The following is a 14,097-nucleotide window of genomic DNA, read 5'->3' as shown; positions in this document are numbered from 1 at the left end:
GTTTACATTTAAAATGTCATTGCCATGAGTACTTGCATAGGTAAAATTCAGTCTCTCATATGTTCACAGAAAACATAATTAGAAATTAATTCATTTCAGTTTGCTTTCCCTTCGTAATACTTATGGAAACATTTTTGCACTATATCCCTGGGTTGTTGTTACTCTGAACAGTCATCCCTCCTCCCCCAAGCACTAAGAAGGCACTCAGATATTACTTTAATGGCAGCCATAGGTTAAATTCCCAGAGCTGGGTAGATTTAGGGCCTGACCAAATCATAGAATCAGAGGGGTAGCCGTGTTAGTCTGAATCTGCAAAAGCGACGGAGTCCTGTGGCACCTTATAGACTAACTGAAGTGTAGGAGCATAAGCTTTCGTGGGCAAAGACCCACTTCGTCAGATGCATGTAGTGGAAATTTCCAGAGGCAGGAATAAATATGCAGGCCAGGATCAGGCTGGAGATGAGGTGGATCCAATCAAGGAGGATGAGGCCCACTTCTAGCAGTGATCTGGAGGTGTGAATTCCAAGAGAATAGAAGCTGCTTTTGTAGTTAGCAAGCCATTCACATCTTTGTTTAATCCAGAGTTGATTGTGTCAAACTTAAAGATGAACTGTAGCTCAGCAGTTTCTCTTTGAAGTCTGGTCCTGAAGTTTTTTTGCTGCAGGATGGCTACTTTTAGATCTGCAATTGTGTGTCCAGGAAGATTGAAGTGTTCCCCTATAGGTTTTTGTATGTTGCCATTCCTAATATCAGATTTGTGTCCATTGATTCTTTTACGTAGGGACTGTCCTGTTTGGCCGATGTATATAGCAGTGGGGCATTGTTGGCACATGATGGCATATATTACGTTGGTGGATGTGCAGGAGAATGTACCAGTGACAGTATGGCTGATCTGGTTAGGTCCTGTGATGGTGTTGCTGGTGTATATATGTGGGCAGAGTTGGCACCGAGGTTTGTTGCAAGGATTGGTTCCTGAGTTCGAGTTATTATGGTGCGGTGTGTAGTTGCTGGTGAGAATATGCTTCAGGTTGGCGGGTTGTCTGTGGGCAAGGACCGGCCTACCTCCCAAGGCCTGTGAGAGCGAGGGATCATTGTCCAGGATGGGTTGAAGATCACTAATGATGCGTTGGAGAGGTTTTAGCTGGGGACTATAGGTGATGGCCAGTGGTGTTCTGTTGGTTTCTTTCTTGGGCTTGTCCCGTAGCAGGAGGCTTCTGGGTACACGTCTGGCTCTGTCAATCTGTCTCCTCACTTCCTCGTGTGGGTATCGCAGTTTACAGAATGCTTGTTGAAGGTCTTGTAGGTGTAGGTCTCTGTCTGAGGGGTTGGAGCATATGCGGTTGTACCTCAGTGCTTGGCTGTAAACAATGGATCGTGTGGTGTGTCCGGGATGGAAACTGGAGGCATGCAGGTAAGTATAGCGGTCGGTAGGTTTTCTGTATAGGGTGGTATTGATATGACCGTCACTTATTTGTATCGTGGTGTCCAGGAAATGGACCTCCCGTGTAGATTGGTCCATGCTGAGGTTGATGGTGGGGTGGAAGCTGTTGAAATCATGGTGAAATTCTTCCAGAGTCTCCTTCCCATGGGTCCAGATGATGAAGATGTCATCGATGTAGCGTAGGTAGAGAAGGGGTGTAAGTGGACGAGAGCTGAGGAAGCGTTGTTCCAGGTCAGCCATAAAAATGTTGGCGTATTGTGGGGCCATGCGGGTGCCCATAGCAGTGCCACTGGTCTGGAGGTATATGTTGTCACCAAATCTGAAATAGTTGTGTGTGAGGATAAATTCACAGAGTTCAGCCACCAGTTGTGCTGTGGCATCATCAGGAATACTGTTCCTGACAGCTTGTACTCCATCTGCATGTGGGATGTTTGTGTAGAGAGCCTCTACATCCATGGTGGCTAGGATGGTGTTTTCTGGAAGATCACCTATGCATTGTAGTTTTCTCAGGAAATCCGTAGTGTCACGAAGGTAACTGGGAGTGCTGGTGGCGTAGGGTCTGAGCAGAGAGTCCACATAGCCAGACAGTCCTTCAGTAAGAGTGCCAATGCCCGAGATGATGGGGCGTCCGGGATTTCCAGGTTTGTGGATCTTGGGTAATAGATAGAACAACCCTGGTCGGGGCTCTAAAGGTGTGTCGATTTGTTCCTGTGTTTGTTTGGGGAGTGTCCTGAGCAGATGGTGCAGTTTCTTAGTGTATTCCTTAGTGGGATCTGAGGAAAGTGGCCTGTAGAATTTGGTATTGGAGAGTTGTCTGGCAGCCTCCTTTAGGTAGTCAGGCCTGTTCATGATGACAACAGCACCTCCTTTGTCAGCCTCTTTGATTATAATGTCAGAGTTGTTCCGGAGGCTGTGGATGGCATTGCGTTCTGCACGACTGAGGTTACCAGGCAAGCGATGCTGTTTTTCCACAATTTCTGCCTGTGCACGTCGGCGGAAGCATTCTATGTAGAGGTCCAGACTGCCATTTCGGCCCTCAGGAGGAGTCCATGTGGAGTTCTTCTTCTTGTGCTGTTGGTGGGAAGGTATCTGTGTGTCAGTGCACTGTTCAGTGTCGTGTTGGAAGTATTCCTTGAGACGGAGACGGCGAAAGTAGGCTTCCAGATCACCGCAGAACTGTATCATGTTAGTGGGGGTGGCGGGGCAAAAAGAGAGTCCCCGAGATAGAACAGATTCTTCTGCCGAGCTGAGTGTGTAGTTGGAGAGATTGACGATATTGCTGGGTGAGTTAGGGGTACCATTGTTGTGGCCCCATGTGGCAGGTAGGATTTTAGACAGCTTACAGTCCTTTTTCCTCTGTAGAGAAGTGAAGTGTGTAATGTAGATCTCCTGTCTTGTAGAAGTCATAGAAGTCTTTCTTGACCTAAATAGGTTTGGATTGAAGCCCTTAAAGTTTCCATGGTATGATAAATATCTTTCAATATCTTTCAAAGCTTTGCATTTTAAGCATTTCAAATGCCACTGTTTGGTACATATTAGGTAGCACACTAGATAAAGACAAATAGGATTAGCTAGAGTCCGCATTTGCCAAGATTAAGCTGTGGCAAAGAAAACCCTTTAAAAAATCCCCTCCCCCTGCAAAACCTCAGATTGAAGTTTGCCAATCAGACTCATAAATAAAGCCCTGCAAATCAGCGGATATGAGTGCACATATCCGCAATTCATTTTTGCAGATATGGATGCAGATGGAAATACAAATTTTGTGTCTAGAACCCTGAAAATTTGTGGGTATCTGCTTTATATCATAAAAACATAAGAATGGTCATACTGGGTCAGACCAAAGGTCCATCTAGTCTAGTATGCTGTCTGCCAACAGTGGCCAATATCCACAGGAACCCGCATCCACGGATGTCAGTGCTGATATCCATGGCCTACTTTTGCTGATACAGATGCAGATGCTGATATCCGCACAGGGCTCTACTCATAAACGATGAATAAAAGTAAATAGGTTATGTCAGTATATAAATCACCGCACTACCAGGATATATATTTTTGGATATGAAGCTTGAATATTCTGCTGGGGGACAGGGAAATAGAGATTTTACATTGAAATTAATTAAACTCACTTTAGGCTCTAGAGCTTGGAGAATTAAAAAGTTAAAAAAGAAAGGCAGTTTGCTTGCCAGGCATATTTATCCAAGATCATAGCTCTAAAATTAATCCACAAGGACAGGGAGCCAGCAGATTAAGGACCTAAACACAATTTTCATTCCTTACTGTATTTCGTTTTTATATTGTAAAGTTGTTTGAAAGAACATGTTGAAACAATACATCCTGTTAAGCAAAAGCATTGTTCACAAAATAAATGTCTCCTACAGTTGGATCAGCTGTGTAGTGACACATGAACATATACAAAATCACACAACAGAAGTTAGCCTCTCATAGAAACTGCCGAGACATTTATCATTCTTTTCAATATCAGCAAAATGGGCAGTAAGGCCATATTTGCATTGAAGTGTGGTAGGCCTCTTGGCAAACTTCTCATGCAAATTCAGGAAAAATCTCATCTACACTTATGGGCCTGATTCACTGCTGGAAGAAATTGACAAAGTTTCATTAGTCAAGTAATTTACAAATGAGGATCTGATCCACAATAAAATTGTTCTATATCACAATTATTCTCTTTCTAAAGGTTCTAATAATGTTTCTTTCACAATGTTATTAGTGGAAAATATTGTAAAAAACCCAACCTCATAAATATTTATTAATATTTTTAAATAAATTGAAACCTTTTCTGTTGTGTTACCCTTTTTTTTTTGCCTTTCTCTAATTACTTTAATCAAACACTAGCCAAGTACTTTTTAAGTAAATATTATAGAACATTAATGGAAAGAAAATGTCAATTCAAAATCATGAATATTTGCCCTGAGAACCCAAATTCTGTGAGTTAAGTCCAAAATCTGGCAACGGAAATATACTGTATGCTTTACATATCTAATTAAAAGCTTCGTTTGTCTCTAGAACATTCAGTGCTCTATTCAAGAACAAGCTACATAATTATTTGGTGAATAAATTCTGAATAGTGAAAAAGTTAAGCAAATGTGCTTCTAGAAAATTTGTGGACAGGAAAAAAGTAAAAATGTGTCAAATTATTTGTTACAAACTATTTGCTTAGTTGTAACAAGTATACAAGTTGTAGTGGTGGGTCTATGAAGAAATTCAATATTTCAGTTATTTTTCTGTCACCTGAATCATGCTACTTGTTATATATCTAAACACATTAGGTGTATGTGAAACTACTTAATTGGAACCAAGTGAAAAAAATTATTGTGTTGATGGCATCTCATATGCCTTTGCAATAAAAAAGTAAAAACCGACCTTGTAGGGGCAAACTTAAGAAAACCCTTGGAAGAGAAGAGTTATCTATATTAATCCGTATTTTCTATTACTTATCCCCTGTTATCCTCTAAGTGCTTACATACTGATGTTTAATACTTTACAGGTAGTGAAGTTAGGCTGATTTTTGTTCTCTTTTTTAAAGGATGTCACTATATTTGCTTTTCCCCAGACCTCATCTTCAAGAGTCATTGAAGATAGTTTCTTATGGTTATGAGATTGCTTCAGCTGGTTCCTTTAACACCCTTGCATGAATTTCTGAGGCCTTGATATCTGAAATATATCTAATTTAGCTAAAATATTCTTTAACCAGTTCATTCCTTATTCTGGTTGGTGTTTTTCTGTCTTGTTAATATTAATTGTGTGAAGTATTTGCTCACCATTCAACTTTAAGGATAATTGAAACACATTAAATACCTTAGCCTACTTGATGCTGTCAGTTATTAGTTCTTCTTCACTGCTAAGTATTGGCTCTACACCTTTCTTCGTCTTTCTCTTTCTCCTAATGTATTTGTAGAACCAATTCTCATTGGCTTTCTTATCCCATTGCTAGATGCCCCTACGTGCTTGTGCTCTTCATTCGTATTTATCCTCAGCAATTTGTCTATGTTCTTGTTAATAAATAGGCTCAGTAACAAGCTCCTGATACATCTGTGTTGGCCTCTTACTATTCTTTCTCTCCTCTCTTTGATCAAGTTTGTTTGCTGTTATGCAATATATAGGGAGCCGGGGCTTCTAACTTGGGTCTGTTAATGCCACTGGGTATTAGATGTTGCAGGGCTTAACTCCTGTCTTTCTGGTGAATCTAGTCCTGTGGGATGTAGGTGACCAAACAGCCCAAATAATTAACAGCAAATAGTCAGAGATGGAGTCAACACAAGTAATTAGATAAAGGTGTTGATATAAAAACTATTCATGATAAATGCATCCATCTGCCTTTTCTCCTTGTGCAACTTAAGCCGGAGAGTATGATCAGATGTTTATTTCTAGTGGTCACATGTCAAGAAACAAAGCAAAGCCATTTGGGAAAAATATACTGACTCTATACATTGGAATGAATTCAGTAGCAAACATCTGAAATTATTTCTTTTCTTAGAACAGCAAGTCTTCATATCCAAGTTGCTGGAGATATCAGCCAAATGACATTGGTTTTAGTCTTGACAATAGGGGACAGTCCTTCCCAGTCCTCAGAAGTGCATTGTCAGAGAATACATTCTAAATATAGCTGATGAAAGCAAGGCAGACATTCAAGCAGTCCAACTAGACCCTTCTGATTATTTTAGTATCTAAAGTAAAAATAGAAGCATACAATTATTTCATAGGTTCATGTGACCTAAGTATCTCACTAAATTACCAGCACTTTAATGTCACAATATCTCTTCTTCAAACCATGTATACATATAAAAGGTCCTCACAAACACAAAAGATGGGTATTTTTGGATTTTGACTGTCTCTAGCAGCACAACTGACTTTTGTAGCACCAGCTCATTTCATCTTCTTTACACCTTCTGGATCTCATGCAATGTTTCTTAATAACTATAATAAAGTGGCTCCACACAGGAAAATGATAAATTACATTCTGCCAGCAAACAAAAGGCAACTTTTGCCTGTTACCTTGAATGTACTCTGTGCAGTGAAGAACTGATAATTTTCCTCACCATGTGCTTTATAGTTTGCTGACAAATCTGGCTTTTCATGTCAGACCACAGTGAAGTGTCCATTACTATGGCATACAGCCAGTGCTCAAAGTACTATAGTAAGAAAACATATGAGGGACAAAGGAGAAAGAAAATTGATCAAGTGCTGCAGTGTGGGTAGAGGCCAGCTGGGTAAGTAAAAATAAGATAGAAAATTGGCTTTGTGGTGATAAAAGCTGTCTTAACTAACCTGTGTAGGGCTCATATGCTCAACATAAAAAACATTAGGTATTTTCTCTTTTAGTATGTTTATCCATAGCTATTATTTCAATCTTTATCTCACTTTCCCTCATGCTGTGTTCAAGGAGGGGGGCTGTTCACTTTAAAGTAAAGATGTATGTCTGTGTAACTAATTAATTAATTATTTTGGCTGGTTTGCTTACATAGGCCAGAATATATAAGGGAGATTGGAAGGACAAAGAAGAGGTCTTAATCTCATGGGTCTTCCCATGTTTTCTAGAAGTGACATGCCATGTAATAAGCATGCTTCAGCAAGTTAGCATAGCTTTGGTTTAGTTAAGCCCTAAAAAGTATGAATGTGGTTCATCACCCTTTCACATCTTCCTGGGTACGGCTAGACTGTGGGGGGAAGGGGGGCCATTTCAGGATATCAGAAGCATCCCAAATAAACTCTGCTGTATCCAAGGAAGGTGTGTGCTCTTCCTTTTTTTTTTTTTTTTTTTTTTTGCGGAAGAGCAAAGGCGCTCTTTCAGAAGCCCCTGTATTCTTTGTTCTATGAGGAAGAAGGGGCTTTCAAAAGAGGGTTTTTTTCCCAACATTTGGCCCAGTCTAGACAGGCCAAATGTCAGAAAAACCTCTTCCAACAAAAGTATTGGAAAAAGCTATGCAAAATGCAGAGTGCATTTTGCGTAGCTTTTTTCCGACAAACAGATGTAGTCCAGACATATCCCCTTTGTCAGACTTGCATTCCCTTTACCATTTACTCCTCTGGCCCCCAGAAAGTCCCTTAAACTAAAAATATAATGCTAGTAGAGTAGTTAGACATTTTTCTTGCAGACTTTTTTTTCAATAAAATTCTGTCCCTTTGTCATGAATACCTAACTTCCATTGATTTCAAATGTGGAACTTGGAAAATCCAGCAACTTCTGTTTGTCTTGCTTAAAGTCACACATTTATGTATGGACTTTGGTGGCTTTGGAGCCATAGGAAAAGAGAAGCATAGTGGCAATTTTTAGGAATCTTCAAGCTGAAAAAGAAAAGCCCCATTGACCAAAGCATTTCTGCAGAGCTAATCAGCATCAGAGAAAATATGTTTAAATATTTAAATAGCAATATCAAAAAGATGACATGTGTATGAGTGCATACAGATATCAGCAGTATGTTAGAGCCATTCACTGTCTTCTTTAAAACATTTTCAATTTGCTTTCTACATTATTCTTAGTATGCTCAGATAATTCTTAGTCTTCCTGTGCCAAACCTGTCAACCCACAGTGCATTCTTTTCAGAAGAGACTGTCAAGTTTGTTCAGGCTTCCAATAATTAGTTTGTGACATAATAATTTAGTCACTGGGAAAGGAAATATCTTGATAAAAAATATTTTAGCAACTCCCTAGATTTCCCAGTGTAAGGCCAGTGTGTCATAAGTGATTAGCTGTTATTACTACTAAAGAATTTTGCCACTGACAGATTATCTAAGAATTTAAGCAGCAAGATATATTTTAGTCAGTAAATCCCATATCTTCCTTTAGAGAGCTCAAAGCATGAAAGTAACAGGACCACCTTCTGCTTTCTGGGGTTGGGGTAGCAGCCTGTTTAAGTCAGGTCCCAAAAAGGAGGAAATAAACATCCAGGTTCTTCCAGAGGAAATTATATATAGGTCACCAGTCAGCTCTTTTGGCTAAAGGTTCCAGTAAAAGTGGACAGAAAGATCCTTACTGTCAGTGCTGAGGATATACCGTGTGCCTTTGGATTTAGAGTACACTTACTAGACCACCTAAACCAGTGATCTGAACATGTTTTGGGATGACAAGCCTCTTTGAAGTTGAAGTCAGATTGCATTGGGGTTGCCCTCAGTCTGCTGCTGATTTCTCATATTAATTGACTATGTCAGCAGGAAGATACCAATGGGAAAAAGATGAGGCATTGTGATATGCAGAAGACATATTAACAAAGGTGTCCTCAGAAGAATACCTAGGGAGAAATAGTAACCAGTGGCATGATCAACTAAGAGACATGAGATTAAATTGAACATGACTAAAACTGAGATGTAATGGGTCAGTAAAGATGCCACAGGGATACCGGACAAAGAAAGTAATGGAGCATGATTAAACCAGACAGACCAGTTCAAGTACCTTGGTAGCTAGGTTACAAAAGATTGTGAGTGTGAGATACAGTGCATAGTGGAGAGTTCTGGAAAAGTACAAGAATTTGAGATGAGAGGTCTTTGTGTTATAAAAAGAGATACACAAAGAAAGCTTTCAAAATCATAGAATTATAGATTAATGCTAGTAGAGACCTCAGGACATCATTTAGTTCAATCCCCTGCTCTTAGCAGGACCAACACTAACTATGAAAGTATTGGAATGCAAGTAGAAGTCTGAAGAGGCTGACAAAATTTAGGAAGCACTTGTTCAGATATGTGCAGAGGTTGAATGATGAGAATCTGGTGCAGATGCATGGTAGAAGAGAGTAGTAGGAAAGAGATCCCCAAAAAAGTCAAAGAAGCAATGGGTGGATTGCAGGTGGATCTTAACATGCATTGGATGGATACAGATGGCTGCTGGCTACTGTGGTTGTGATGCCCAGGGCCCTTTAAATCACTGCCTGAGCCCTATCCATTGCACTCAGACTGGCATTAAGTGCAGGCAGGGGCATGAGGGTTCAGTGGAGTGGAATGTGGGCAGTGGTGAGGGCTAGCCAGCCCAGCCCTTCCCTCTCCCACCTAAGCCTCCCTTCCTCCTTCTGGGAACATGGAGCTGGGTCCCCACCTTGCCCAGGAGCCTGATAATTCTGTCAGTTTTCTTTGCCCCCACTCTCCTCGATGAATCACACTGTAGTTGCCTGGTTCTGTTCATTCCCTCTGAAAAAATCTAACATTGGCCACTTCTAGAATACAGGATACTGAGCAAGATGGGCCATTGGTCTGACAGTGGTGTCATTTCTTATGTTCTTGATGGATTTGTGCAGGGGAATTTGTCTCTTAATTAAAATTTGACATTTCATATTTTCATCCTGATTTGGGACAGGAAAAATGTTAAAAGCCATTTTCCACTCCGTGATACTAACAAGTATGTTCCATACATCTGATTTCCAATTTTCTGTGTGAAAAGATAGTAAAACTGAAAAGGCTGCATTTTTCTACATTTTTCTACCTCCATAAAAATTCAAAACTTTGAAAATCTTCTACTTACAACTCAGTATAACTAAGTTCAAACCTTTTTAAATTAGCTTCTCTTTGTCAATCTAGACTTTTTCTTTACATGCGATTTTGAGGAAAAGATTTCATATGTGTGAATAGATTTATCTTTAGCATTCATTCCAGTGCTTAACCATCTTGAAAAGTTTTTCTTAATGTCCAACCTAAACCACCTTGCTACAATGTAAGCCCACTGTTTCTTGTCCTATCCTCACATGTTAAGGAGATTTTTTCCTCCCTCCTCTTTGTAACAACCTTTTATGTACTTGAAAACTATTATCCATCTTATCTTCTCCAGAATAAACAAACCCAATTATTTCACTCTTCCCTCATAGTCATGCTTTTTACACCTTTTAGTCATTCATGTTGCTCTTCTCTGAACTTTCTCCAATTTGTCCATAGAGGGAACCAAATTCTATTGGGCTTACTCCTTCTGAATTTCATACGCAGGTAGTATGCCTTCTTGAGATCACCAAGAATGTTGCTTGTATATGGACAGTTTGATAGGTCCTTCATCTTTATTCAGTGGGGAATCAGTTCTTCAGGGTGCTGCATGCATCTTTGCAGGCCTAAGAATCTTTAATCCCCACTGACCTCACTGAAAACGAAAGGTGCTCAGTAGGATCAAGTCTAAAAAGTCTGACTAATGAGTGTGATGTTTGGTTTAAGGTAATTGTCATGTGTTCATAACAAGAGTACAACATACATGTGTTAAGTATGTTGTATGTGCTTGCTTAACTCTAGGGCAAGACCACAACTGAATAGTGTAATTGCATTTGTTCAATAGAAGATACGAAAAAGAATCTACATGACAATACAGCCGTTCCCTGACTTACGACCATCCGCACTTACGACCAACCTCGCATCACATTGTGTTTGCGTGTCTGTGGTCAGGCAGCATGTTTACGTTTCATTCCCTCCCAGTGTTTTTGGTGTTTGCTTGTGGCCATCATGTCACATAAAAGAAAAAGGGCTAGTGATAAGGGTGGTAAGAATGGTGGTGAGAAAAGAAAGAGAAAAACTTTTGATTTGGAACAGAAAATAGCAATAGCAAGACAATAGGAAGTGGGTCAAGCAATGTCCTTCATGTCGCGTACGTTAGGGCTATCGAAATCTACTATCAGCACCATTATAAAGGATAGCAATCACATTTGTGAAGCAGTGAAAGGGTCTGCTCCTATGAAATAAAAAATTCTAACAAAGCAAAGAGCAGGTCCTATCCTGGAAATGGAAAAACTCTTAGTGCTTTGGATAGAAGACCAAATTGAAAAACGCAAGCCATTAAGTCTCATGACGATACAAACTAAGGCTCGTAGTCTTTTTGAAGACTTAAAGAAAAAGGAGGGGTATGACTGTGATCAAACTTTCACTGCCAGTCACGGTTGGTTCAACCATTTCAAGATGCGTGCAAACCTTCATAATGTGAAATTAAGTGGGGAGGCAGCCAGTGCTGATTCGAAAGCAGCAGAATCTTTCATAAAAGTATTGGATAAACTGATAAAAGAGGGAAATTATTTTCCACAACAGATCTTTAATGTTGATGAGACAGGTCTCTTTTGGAAGAAAATGCCCAAACGTACCTACATGTATATAAGGAAGCAAAAACTATTTGCCTAGTTATAAGGCTTTCAGAAATCGTCTAACAGTCTTGTTAGGAGGCAATGTTTCTGGGTATAAATTGAAACCCCTCTTGATTTATCGCTCTAAAAACCCTAGAGCCTTCAAGAATATCAGCAAGGCTACTTTACCAGTTCATTATCATGCTAATAAGAAAGCCTGGATGACGCTTGCACTTTTTGAAGATTAGTTCATGAACTGCTTCATCCCTGCAGTCATGTCATATTTTCCGGAGAAAGGACTTCCTTTCCAAATTTTGCTTATTTTGGATAATACTCCAGGTCACCCTCAATACCTAAATGACTTACATTCCAACATGAAAGTGGTCTTTCTGCCTCCCAACACCATCACTATTCTCCAAACCATGGACCAGGGGGCCATAGCTACTTTTAAAGCATATTATCTTCGCAACACATTTGCTAAGGCAGTAGCTGCCACAGAATGCAAGAACGGCAAAACATTATGTGAATTTTGGAAGGACTACATTGCATTGCATAAGGAACATTGCTGCAGGGTGGGAAGAAGTCACTCGACAATGTATGTATGGCATATGGAAGAAAATCCTAAAAAGATTTGTGAACTATTTCAAAGGTTTTGAAAAAGAAAAGCCTCTGGAATACATTTCTAATAACATTGTACAGCTGGCGAAAGAAGTGGATCTGGAAATGGATAATGAACATATACACCAACTGGTTTGGTTGAGGATGTTGGGGAGGAGCTGAGCAATGAAGATTTAATGCAGCTCGAGGTGGAGAGGGTAGCAGAGGAAGAGAGACAAACAGCCTAAGAAGAAGAAGACGAAGAAGAAGAAGAAGCCCCCAAAAACTTTGTGATGAAAGAAATGGCTGCAGCTTTCAGCAAAATAAATGAAGGAATGCAAATGTTTGAAAAAATGGACCCTAATGTTGCGAGATTCTCAAAGGTGGATTGTTTAATTCAGTAAGCCCTGGCTTGCTATAAGGAAATTTATAACGAGAAGAAAAAACAAATTGTGCAATCTAAAATGGATATATTTTTAAAGAAAGTCCCCAGCAGTGCTGCCTCCCATACTGAACCAATGCCTTCTACAAGCAAAGGAACTACTGAAATAGAAGATTAATCTGTTGATGATGTTGATGATGTTGTTACTGTAGTTTTTTACTCCTCCGATTCCTCATCCAATTAATTCAATTCACATCACTGTATTTAAATTACTGCATTGTGTTTTGTATTTCATGTTCATGTTTGTTAAATAAAGTTTGCTGTTGCTGCAGTAGTGTTGTTTTTTTTGTGTGTTTCTATTTTTCGTTGTTGATTGCTGTGTGGTTGGTGCTTGGTTACGCTTTGAGTGCTTCATATGGGGTATTTTCGATTTACGAACAAATCGAGTTATGACCAGCTATTCGGAACGTAACCTGTTCATAAGTCGGGGATTAGCTGTATGTTGGAATATCAGCTTGCACCCATCTGAAAAGATGCAGCAAACTTATCAATTTCCCATGCTGTGTGTGTTTTTTTTGAATTTTTCAATATAAATTCCAGAGACTATAATAAAGTATATTAAATGTGACAGTTAAGGGAACTTGTTTTTTAAATTGTGCAAGCAAATGTGAAGAAAAGTATCAGAGTCAATTACAAACATCTTATCTAAACACTATAAGAAAATGATCCCAAATAATCAGAACCTTATATTGTACACATTTGAACATTTTAACCATAATAGCATTGTATGAAACAGGACTGATTGTACTTTGCCATCCACCCACAGCGCCAGCACAGTAAAGTAATTTCAAAGAAATAATATATTTAAATACCGTGCTATTACATAAACTATTTAGGCATCCGTCATCCTAACATAATATTATAGAAAAATAAATATGCAAACCATTGACATCAGAATCTTTTTATGAAGCTCACACTAAAACTCATAAAGTACTAACAGAATTGATTCAAAGCTAAAAAGGAGACAAATACCTGATTTAGAATTTATTTGTACAGGACTCTATTTAATCGCATGCGGATTTACTAGGATAAGAGATATTTGGATCGCTGAGATTCACCTGGTCATGCTGATTTCTCTGTGTGGGGACTGGGTCAGTCAATCTTCATCAGCCAGTCTTGCCCTTTGAAGTGTAAAGCCTCCAATCTGAAGCACTATAGAACAAAAAGAAAAGTCTTGTCTGGGAGCTTCTCAGGGAGCAAGGACCCAGAGAAAGCTGAGCGTATGCTCCATAAAGCAGAAATTTCTTCAAGGAATGCTATTTCTAGCTACTGAAAATAGCCATTAGAATGCTTGTAACTAAGTTGAAACCAAGTATTCACCTCATGCAGAAGTACATTGAAAGAGGAAAGGGAACCAAAGAGGCAGAGAGTCTGATGTATTTGCAAACACCAAGAGCCATATAGAACACTCAGAAGTTAACACTTAATTTCTCTCTGCCTCAATTTCTTGACTTATAAAAATGGGGCTAATTATATTGACCTCCTTTTTTAATCGCTTTGAGATCTACTGATGAGTAGCACTATATAAGTACGATTATTATTGTAAGTACCCTTGTATAGATAGTATTTTTTTTCCTAGAGAGAGAGCT

General features: G+C 39.3%; 1 long non-coding RNA gene across 1 annotated transcript; it reads right to left on the bottom strand.

The window, feature by feature from the left end:
- Positions 1–5,804: 5,804 nt before the first annotated feature.
- On the bottom strand, positions 5,805–13,662 carry LOC142827897 (uncharacterized). The gene is made up of 2 exons (XR_012902694.2): positions 13,567–13,662; positions 5,805–6,123 (listed from the first exon to the last, which is right to left on the bottom strand). It is a non-coding gene; the product is annotated as an uncharacterized LOC142827897 (long non-coding RNA).
- Between the last annotated feature and the right edge of the window lie 435 nt (positions 13,663–14,097).

The sequence above is a fragment of the Pelodiscus sinensis genome, chromosome 3 (genome assembly GCF_052426305.1).
Source record: "Pelodiscus sinensis isolate ZL-2025 chromosome 3, ASM5242630v1, whole genome shotgun sequence".
Lineage (NCBI taxonomy): Eukaryota > Metazoa > Chordata > Testudines > Trionychidae > Pelodiscus > Pelodiscus sinensis.
Note: the sequence above shows the minus strand (reverse complement) of the source record. Positions and strands in the feature narration are given on the sequence as shown.